This window comes from Otolemur garnettii, unplaced genomic scaffold (assembly GCF_000181295.1).
Source record: "Otolemur garnettii isolate 467f Iridium unplaced genomic scaffold, OtoGar3 scaffold00062, whole genome shotgun sequence".
Classification (NCBI taxonomy): domain Eukaryota; kingdom Metazoa; phylum Chordata; class Mammalia; order Primates; family Galagidae; genus Otolemur; species Otolemur garnettii.
The window spans coordinates 3,761,870-3,772,516 of NW_003852457.1; the positions used below are offsets into that span (position 1 = coordinate 3,761,870).

A 10,647-nucleotide genomic window follows, 5' to 3' on the forward strand; every position below is an offset into this window, starting at 1 on the left:
AAACTCCCATCTATGATAGGATGAGACATAAGACACTCCTCAGATTCCCTCCATTTGGCAGTTTATTATGAACAAATGACCAGAATTAGTGCTAAAATAGGAATTATAAGACAGACAGAACAAACTCTTTGTGTCAATAAGACACCAAATTATAAACAGGACCTTAGACCGTGCAAGACAATGGTTAAGTCCTGTTCCCCTACACTTAAAGAATAAACTATGTTCTAACTGCCACAAGGTTGAGAGTGAAAAGGGGCACTCGATAATCATACTACTATCAGAGTCATGAGCAGAACTGTCTCACGGAAGAGGGGACACAGGAGACCCTACAAATGACCTTCCCCTAATTCCATGGCGTTTCTTTAATTGCTAGAAAATAGGTAGTAAGCAGAGGGGAAAAAAAAAAGAGCTGTTTGGTTTTTATTTTGTATTGTGTTTTCCTCTCTAGGTCTTTGCAAATTTTGTTCTGGCTTGCTTTTCTCTCTCTCTCTCTTTATCCCTTCCTTTTTTTCTCTAAACCAGGGACCTATCAACTTTGACTGTGATGACACCTATAATATGCATTGTACCACCAAAGACACGTTGCTGATTCTTCATTTCCTGTTATCACTGAGAGGAGAGTATTGTTTATTCCAGGTCAAGCTAAAGCAAACAAATCTACAAGAAAAGTGCTCTTGATAGGGATCAACAAGAGGACAGTTGCCATGATGGGAACAGATGTTAATGGATGAATCTGCTGTAGAAGGGGAAGACAGGCTTGCAAAGTCCGGTTACAGCTCATGGGACTAAAGCATGAACTGAACCACTGGGCTCAGAGAATCCTCTGCTAGAGAATTCTCTGCTAGAGAATCCTCAGAAATCAAAAACTTCCATGAGAGTTAAGGGCTAAGAGTTTTTATATTTGTATCATCCAACACCTTAGTGTGTAACATAGTCTGAACTACTACTCACTAATATTGAGGTCGTGCCTAACGGAGGGAGAGGGCTCGTGCGGAGAGACAGAAGGCGCACCCTCAAACCCACCTCCACCAACCTAATCTGAACTCCTACTCACTAATATCATTGAGGTCATGCCTAACGGAGGGAGAGGGCTCGTGTGGAGAGACGGAAGGCGCACCCTCAAACCCACCTCCACCACTTTCTTCCTACTGGTGTGTAAGTAAAATACTTTGTTTATTGTCCTTTTCCCTAGGGGAACTAATGTTCTCATCCCTGAGTATCTCATAGGTATAGCGAAAGAATTTATAGTAATAGCAGCAAATGCTAAAATAAAACCAACAATTAGGCTCAGTTTCAGTGGGTTCTAAGTGCTAAGTCCTGGCCTGTATTCACTCATTCAGTTCTTACAACAACATTGTAAAATAAATATTACTTTACAGATTTATAGGTAAGAACAATCAATGAGATTGTTGTCCAAAGGTTAATGGAGGTTTTAATAATTGAATTTCCCAGAAATTACATGGTAGAAGCAGTAGTTGAATCTAACTTTTTTGTGGACTCTAAATCCCACATTCTAGCTACAGAGGAGAAAGTGCCCTTTGAAAATTACATGGATTATTATCAATGTGTTTGTGTGTTTATGTTCATTGTTTTTTTCCTGGGGATCTGATAATTCATGTTGTCTGCACTTGTAGTTGGAGGACTAAGTCCCTAATTTTTTTTTTTTTTTTTTTTTTTTTTCAGTTTTTGGCCAGGGCTGGGTTTGGGCCCACCACCTCCAGCACATGGGACCAGCGCCCTACTCCTTTGAGCCTCAGGTGTGGCCCTAAGTTCCTCAATTCTTGAAGAGAGATACAGACTTCATATTGCCATGGGGCTTCTTAAGGTTCAGTGTTGCTGCCCAGTGTCTATGATATCAGGGAAGTGTTAGCCTGATCTCTGGAAGTGAGTTTCATTCTTTCTCGGCCTTATGTGCCATGAGTATAGGGAAGCCATCTGGCTGCCATTCTTATGGATGCTGATGCAATTCTCACCACACATCCCTTGTTACTGTGCTAAAAGACGCATCTTCCAGGCACCCCTGTGGACCGTAACCATCTTGGCGGGCAGTGGAGGTTGTGGTCTAACAAACTTACCTGCTCCCTGATGCCGACTGTTATGATTTGTTAGCCCTGTATGGCACTATCTACAATGACATCCAGTCATTTCTCTCTCACTGTGCGAGCCACCGACTTTTCTACACATCTAGAGCTATTCTTGTCGTATGTTTGCACCATCTCCTGGGAATTTTACCAAGACAGTAAATTCTGAAACTTGGGACAGTCTTCCCAAATTGGGACATTCTCCTTTCTTCAGTCTGAAATTCTGCACCCCACCCTTTTGATCACACGCTCTCAGCATCCAAACATGGAGGACCTTTGCCATCTGCTGGGAGTCTGTGTTGATTAGGTCTTACTGCTTCTTGGATCCCTGCCCCTTTCCTTATTTAACAGGATCAGGACCCTATTTAACCCCATCAGATTATGTTGTGACTTGATGCTACTTATCAGTCTGCCATCCAGACAAGGGAGGGCTACAGGAGGCACCTGTTATCTTTCCAGGAAGAAACTTTTGCATCACGTTCCAGGAGCAGGGCAGCAGAACTTCTGCAGGATCAGAATGTTCGTAGGAGTGGTGACTCATGCCTGTAATCCTAGCACTCTGGGAGGTCAAGGCAGGTGGATTGCCTGAGATCAGGAGTTCAAGACCAGCCTGAGCAAAGAAAGACCTTGTCTCTAGTAAAAATAGAGAAAGTAGCTGGGCATTGTAGCAAGTGCCTGTAGTCCCAGCTACTCAGGAAGAGGATAACTTGAACCCAACAGTCTGAGGTTGCTGTGAGCTATGATGTTATAGAACTCTCCCCCAGGGTGACTGAGTGAGACTCTGTCTCAAAAAGAAAAAAAAAAAAAGAATATTTAGACGATTATGGAAATTAAAAAAAAATGCCTCTGCATGTCCTCTATTCACATGGACATTCTTCATTAGCCAGAATCATGGAATGATGTGGAAGATTTTTCTTAGCTGGGAATTTATTTTTGGAGTTGACTACTCCTGCAATTAAGCGATTAACCAAGTCCTCAGCTTTCTGTGCCATACAGCTGCAGGAGATGAGATCCTGACTCTGTGCTCCAAGCACACCCTCTAGTTTTCACATTCAGCTCTCATTTGCTGATTAAACACTCTCAGCTCTTTTAATCTATTTTCTGTAGTGAGATTTGAGCTCAGCTCTGGCCACCCACTTCCATTGTCTATTTCCCTTGTATTTTTCAAATGAGGTCTATATCACACCAGATGACACTCTGCTTTCCACCGGCCTTCCATTGCATTTCAACACTGAGCAAAAGCTTTACTGAGTGCACCACGCTGTGGAAAGTCCTCGTTTGCAGCAGGATCCTCCTTGCCACTCAGAGCACAGGTGCTATAGATCCGGCTTTCCTCCAAGCATCAGCTTTTGGTCATTTCCAGCACCAATGGTGGGTTTTCAGGAAGTGGACACTTGGAGCTTAGCAAGCAGAAGAGTGGTTCAGAAGTGTTCCTGGAATGAACTCCAGTGGGTGATAAAAGAGGAAGCAAGGTCGGGGGACAGGGGAGGTCCTGAGGCAACCTCAGTGGCGGCCTTACCCTCAGGAGTGTTCTGATGCTTTGATGACCCCTCGGGGTTATTCTGATTTTTAATGGAGGAAGCTGTTATTTTTATCTTTGTTTTGTGAGGTCATTGAACACGGGCTACTCAAGGCCACTGATAGGACTTTGACCAAGCTTGGATCTCTCAGCTGAGACAGTTCCCACTGGAGGCTGACAGCAGAGAGCAGTGCTCCCAGTAGCTGCAATTCTATCATTTCTAAAAGAAGGATCTGGGTGACACCTCACTGTTCATTGCCACGTCCCAGCTGATGTGAACTTGTGGCTCAACACAAAGGTTTTCCACAGATGTGCTGATGATTAACTTAACATGACTCTTCTCCTCCAGGGAGAAACCATCAAATGTTGCCAAAGATACTCATTTTTTCCATATCTAGAAACTTTTCCATTTTAATTTTGTTTTGTATTTCAGGAGGCTGTCTGCTCAATACTCTATTACATGGAGTTCTCAATGGTGGATTGACAAAATGCATTATCACATTGAGATGACATTTACTGAGAAAGTAAACTTTAGTGCTGGCTTTGACAACATCTATGCTGAAATTACGACAATACAGAGAAGATTAGCATGGCCTCTGCATAAGGATGACACACAAGTGCGTGAAATGGTCCATATTTTAAAAAGACAGAAAGAAAGAGTATGCTTCATATCATCACCTCTTCCCCTTATCCTTAGTGCAGCAAGGAATGCCGTTGTTCCATTATGGGAGGTTTAATGCGCAACAGATTTAAAGAAAAAGATTCCTTCCCTTCTTCCTAAAGCATTAGATACTTTCTTCAATAACTAATCCAGGATGATATAATTAAATGCTTTTGGACCACTTATATCTGAATATATCATCCTATTTAGTCCTTAAAGCTTTTTTTTTTCCTTAAAACTTTTCAATGTAAACATTCTATAGATCAGATTTGCCTCCCAGGGAGGTGACTTTTCCAAAGGTCACCGAGGAAATAAATAAGGCTTTGGAAGGAGATGCAGATTAAATGAGGGAAAAATGTGTTTAATATTAACTCTGCAGGTGGTGTTATAATGCTTCAAGGTACAGAAGCTCTGGAAGTCCTTGCACCAATATAAGTGGTATTCCTCTTTCACTGAGGAAAGACGATAGCTCCCCATCCTGGAGAGCAAAGATATGAACCCTATCCTCTCAAATGTCAAAATTCAAATGTTTGCAACACTGTCACACTGCTTTCATTTTGATATATTTTCAATTATTCTAAGTTCCTTAAGTAAAGTTTTAATTATAGTCATAATTTTAATTACAGCTAAAATACGTCTGGGCTTCCCATGGGCAATGAGATGTGTGAGTCTTCCGGGGAACATGAGTTGGAAGAAGAACATCTACCTCCTCTTTTGTTTCTTGAATCTGCATGAAGTAAAAACGACCTTTCTCTCAGGGATCCATGATTATATGTGGGCCATATTATTCTACATGGCAGCGTGCTTTGAGACTCCATGTCCTAAAGCATAGAATTTCTCATGTATGTAGGTGGCCCCCAAACTGAGAGCGTCACTGCCAAGTGTCAGCATGTAGGAGGAGGTGCCAATTAATGTCCATGGTCCCCTACGTAGCTTTCCTGACTCTGAATCATTAGGGGCTTCTCCAAAGAACATAACTATTCTGAATGTTCTTTAATGACCCAGGGAACTCACTCTGGAGGCAATGTTAGTACTACAGGCAGCAGAAAAATATCCATGAATCAAAGATTTATCTGTCTGTCAGTGTATTACATAACCTAGGGGTATACATTTCCTAGAATATTTACAGGTTTTCCTTACTTTACTAGGAGAAAAAAAGTCTCATGAACTGTTTTCTATATTTTATCCTCATCTTTCAGCTTTTGATTCTGTGGGCCTGTGTCTGTGTAGTTTAGCTTTTTTAACATTTTGGATTAATATGAGGGTATAAATTGTTAGGTTATATTATTTGCCCCTAACCCAGGGGTGGGCTATATATGCTTACATTGTGGCCACTATCTCCCTCTCTTCTACCCTCTGACCCCCTTAAATTTAATTGTGCTTTCTATTCAACCTGTTAGTTACCTGATATGTCCTATGGTACGCATCTCATTTCCTTCTCATTTATAGCATTCACTGATTCCAAAACAGAACCATGTAGTAATCACTGATTTATGTCCAGAGCTGGGCACACATCCAGTTGAGCCACAGTGAATCAGTTCATTTCTGCACTCAATAGTCTTATGTAATCCCTAATATCTCCCCTTCTAGGATTACCTCCCTTTCCCATATATATCTGGAACTTTTTCAGATTCCTTTGTCTAATATGTAAGACATCCCTATAAGTCTAAGATCAACTAGAGAAGCAAAACCACTGTGTGCGTGTGCATGGGCTTGCACACACACACATTTGCTACAGATAATTGGGCTTGTGCAATCATGGACATGGTCAAGTAGTCTCTGTAGGGCAGTTTTCCTCCAGACTAGAGTTTCCAGGCAGGCAGCTGCAGGAAGGGAATGTTGTAAGCAGACAGGACCCTTTGAGCATGTGGATAGACTGAAATGTGTGTCTTGTCTTATCACCTCTGATCTTGGTAACTGAACATTCTGAAGGAAGCAGGGCCCCCATCATACTGGAGCTCTGCACACATGCCGGCATCAGGAGAGCTGAGGGAGGACCCAGGGGAGGGAAAGTGATGGCAGGTCAAGGCGTGCTTCATGTCAGTGAAGAGAGCCAGCTGATCAGCAGCACACCCGCAAGGGCCTCCCCGGTGGTCCCACCCAAATGGAGAGGAGACCCCAGGAGATGTATTTTAGCTTCTCCCAGGTGGCACTTTACAAAACCATCACAGAATCCTACTCTGCTCTCCACCAATTCTTAGTGATTACTTAGCATTGGTTTATGTAAGAATTTTTCCAAATTCCTTTTCTTAGCATTGTGGTTCTCCAGACACAGGAACTGTGCTTCTTACTGCCAGGAAAGACTTCTTACTGCCTTTATTATGTTGCCCATCATGGTCTTGGTGCTCGTGGTCATTTGCTATATGGTTTATGGTTTGGTTGAACACTTGTTATGTAGGAGGCTTTACTCCAGGCCTTCCATCTGGAGATGGTGCAGCGACTATGAGGCAGACAAGGCACCTAATCTCATGAAGTTAATCTTCAGCCTGTGGTGGTGGTGTCCAGACAGTGTTCAAGTAAATAAACAGTCAAACTAGCACCTTTGCTGCAGTAATGCTGGGCCGCTCACACAGTAGGACCTCCATAGTTGATGACTCTTCCTCACTGACCACCTTCTTAAGTTGACCTAATTTTCATAGACTGGACATGCACCACTTGTTGGAATCAGTATAGTAGGCCACTGTTGACTACCATGGTACAGTCCCTGGGCTGGTCAGCTTAATATGCCTGGATTTATTACCTTTGTTTTTTGAGCAAATTTAAGTCTCTGACATGTATGTCTCTCTGCTTAGTCAGGAGGTGCAAACTACAAGAATAACATAGTGTACATTTGGCATCTGAGGAAAGGGTGATAAATGCTATGTTTGGAAGTGGTCAGAGCTACTGGTCGAATGACTATCTTCTGTAATATTTGGGCACCTGGCTGTTACTCAGTTTGTACTGCAGAATATTTCTGGCAGTTGGACTGGGAAAGTAATTGAGTGGTCTGACTCTGCTGCCACAGACAGGGAGCCTTTCCAATACAAATAGTAGTGGACATCAGGAACTGAGGCTTCTGGTGGAGAGGGGACAGCACAAGGTCATTGTTCAACCTCCAGCTAGACTGCCTGGGTCACACACTTGCCTGTGTCTTTTCCTGGCTATATGACTGAGCTAGCTGCTTTATCCCTGTGAGACTGCCCCAAAAGTTCTTATAAAGGTTGCATCAGGAAATGTGTAACGCACAAAACCATTCATAATACATAACACAGTCTTAGCAAAGGGTAGCACATGCTTACTCTTGTTTGTCCAGGTAATACAGTTAGGGGTTGTTCATGGACTGGGAACATTTTCTACCTTCCTTATCTACGTATGTTCCAAATAATGAGAACAAAGAAAAATTGCATTTTAAATATGCATATTCTTCTGGGTAAACTGTGCTGAAACACAGAGTAATATAGGCTTGAGAACAAATGCAAGAACATACATTTTTCCTTTAAAGTTAAGCTAACTGGGATTAAAGGTGGGAACCAGGGAGCTGCCCAGTCTGATGGGTCTGTTCAGGCCTTGTTATCTGATTTCTGTTCTACATCACAAAAACTGAAGGTTCATTTGGGTGTAGTTGATTCTGGGGGAGTGTCTCAAAAGCGAGATGAAGACTTAGGGAAAGAGGAGTTGGAAGCCAGCTCTGAGGAAGGGAGGGCCAAAGGAAACACAGCTGGACACGGAACCTGACCTGCCCAGTGATGTTGGGGGCACTGACTTGGTCTCACTTTGGGAGAGTGTTCAACTTCAAACCTCAGTCAGCAGGCAAAACCAAGATTAAAATCTGTTTTCCTGCTTGGTTTCACAACTTGTATTTCTTTCCAGAGAACACAGCCCACTACTTCAGAAATTACCATGTGACACTGTGACTGTGATTCCTGCCCCTCCTTCACTCTCTGCTAGTTCTACTCCATCCAGCAACTCCAGAGAGAGCCCATGGATTCCAATCAGAAAGTTTATCCATCAGTAATTTCTTCCATTAGTTGAAAGCATTCAGCTTTAACACGGGCGACAACCAGAATTTCCTCACGCTTGGGTTGCGACTGTGCAGAGATCTCCTTTTGTCCATCCCATTTCTTCTCATTGTCCAATTCCTAATTGTCCCTTTGAGGTAATTATTTTATCCTGACATCATGGCCTCCAGGAACACTGTACTTTTGACATCCATGTTTTTTGAGAACCTCTTTCTTTTATTAATCTGAACAAAGACTGTTGATATTTCTTTCTACATTTTCTTTTAACAAAATGCAAAACACACAAACATTTCCTCAGCTTGGTGGGCCCCTGACCCCTCATTGCTCCAGTGATTTCTGGTTTTGTGTGTGAGCATGTGTGACATCAGAAATGCCAGCAGGTATGTGCTCTTCTGAGAATTCACCAGAGAGATGTTAGCACAGTGGGAAAACATTTCTGCCTAGCATCGAGACTTTGAAGTCAAGCTTCGAGAATTACACCCCTGCTAATGATGTCAACCTTCAGGCAAGGGACCAGCGGTCTTTATCAGGGACAAGCAAAGGATTCCTCCATCTTATTAACCTCTGTACTCAGGTCCCCAGAAGCCATCTCCAGGCCTGGTCCCCACAGGAGACAACACTTCTTTAACACTGGATGGACTGTGGAACCGTCTTCTCAGATCCCAGGGAGACTCGACATCCCAGCAGGGTCAGGCTTCTCTGGATTTCCAAGTACATGTTCTGAGTAAACTGCATTCTGAGAATTGTTCCAGACAGGACATTTTGTAAAATCAGTTTAATGGGAGAAGGCTGGTATGGTATGAATCAGAGTGTCAAAATTTGAATAATCTGTGAATAAACTTTATGAAACTGCCTTAATTACATTTCTTCTTATTTTACTTCTTAGTCAAATGTTACTGAATAGGGTAAAGTATTGATTAAAATTAGACAGTAATTGATAAAATTAGAATAATATAAATCATATTTGCAACTCTTTTCTGTTTATCACATTTGTTAGTTTGGTTGTTTTGAGTGTTTTAAGAACAAATTTATTTACTGAGATACAATTTATATACTGCAAAATTTAAACATCTAAGGAGCTGGAATTCATTACACATTACCTTACAAGGAAAAGCTGAAAAACTAGTATTAACCAACTTTTATTGGACCAACTTGAGAACTTGAGTTTCATGATAAACCACCACTCTAAATTTTGCAGAGAGAGATAGATTCAAAGAGTCACAGCTATGGTCTACTTACCTTGACCAGAAGGGGCTGGGGATCATAAGATGTTAGAGACATTTAAATAGTCATTTTTGAAGAATGGCTAGAGGCTGAATGTGGACAGGTGAGAGAATCACAAAGTCCTTAGGTTGTCTTAGGAAGAATAGCACCTTTTTGTGAGTTTTGGCAACAGGAATCCTGTCAAGTATCATAATGAAGATGCCAAAGATTCTCCTCTGAGTCTAGCTGGGGGAGGTGAAGACTAATCCTTATGAAAATACCCAAAATGTTCTCTATAATAAATGACTATTTACATGTTAGAAAACTTTGCCAAAACCATATCCAACATGGACAAAGACCATGTCTCCCACCCCAAGCCCCTCTAGATTTCTTATCTCGTAGAAAGGTAAGTAAAAATGTTATGAAACATATGTACAGGTCACAGCCCAGGAAAACAGGATTACCAAAACAAGAAGATTTAATCAAAAACTGATAGAACAGGTCCCCTTCCCATGGGGGTAGTAAAGATATACCAGGCTAACCTTCCCACCACACTGGCAGGAATTAAGTATATTCACATAAATATTAATGGAAAAAGTATGAGACACAGGCTCTCTGAAAAGCATTCAGGGAAACCCAGCATCAAAAAGGAGATAAAAACAAAAACACTAGAGGAATCTGAAGGCTCTAGCACCTCAATTAAAACATAGTCCAATTTTTAACCACACTAATATAAAACCTCACATTAAAGGCCTATTAGCTTTCACTCCTAATATCTGATACATCACTTCTGGCTCTCAACAAAAAATCAAAGCTGTGCCAGAGGGCAAGGGAGAAAAACAACACAGGGGTTGGTTGGCAAAGCCTTCCCCAGAATCTGACTCAATCTGACACAGACACTGGAATGGTCAGACCCTGAGGATTACAAACAAAGGACTGTGATCAAGTGTTCAGGCTTATTTAAGGGCTCAGATAAACAGATGGACAATGTACAGTAAAAATGGCAAATTTAAGAGATGATTAAAATAAAATTGTAGAAATAAAAAATAACACTGTAACATAAGTGAAGAAATTTATTTTTTATTTTTTTTTTTTATTTATTTATTTATTTTTTTTGAGACAGAGCCTCAAGCTGTCCCCCTGGGTAGAGTGCTATGGCATTACAGCTCACAGCAACCTCCAACT

General features: G+C 41.7%; 1 non-coding gene across 1 annotated transcript; it reads left to right on the plus strand.

Moving 5' to 3' along the window:
* The first annotated feature begins 4,134 nt into the window (after positions 1-4,134).
* Positions 4,135-4,241, plus strand: LOC111726367. The gene has a single exon (XR_002774159.1). It is a non-coding gene; the product is annotated as a U6 spliceosomal RNA (small nuclear RNA).
* Positions 4,242-10,647: the final 6,406 nt, after the last annotated feature.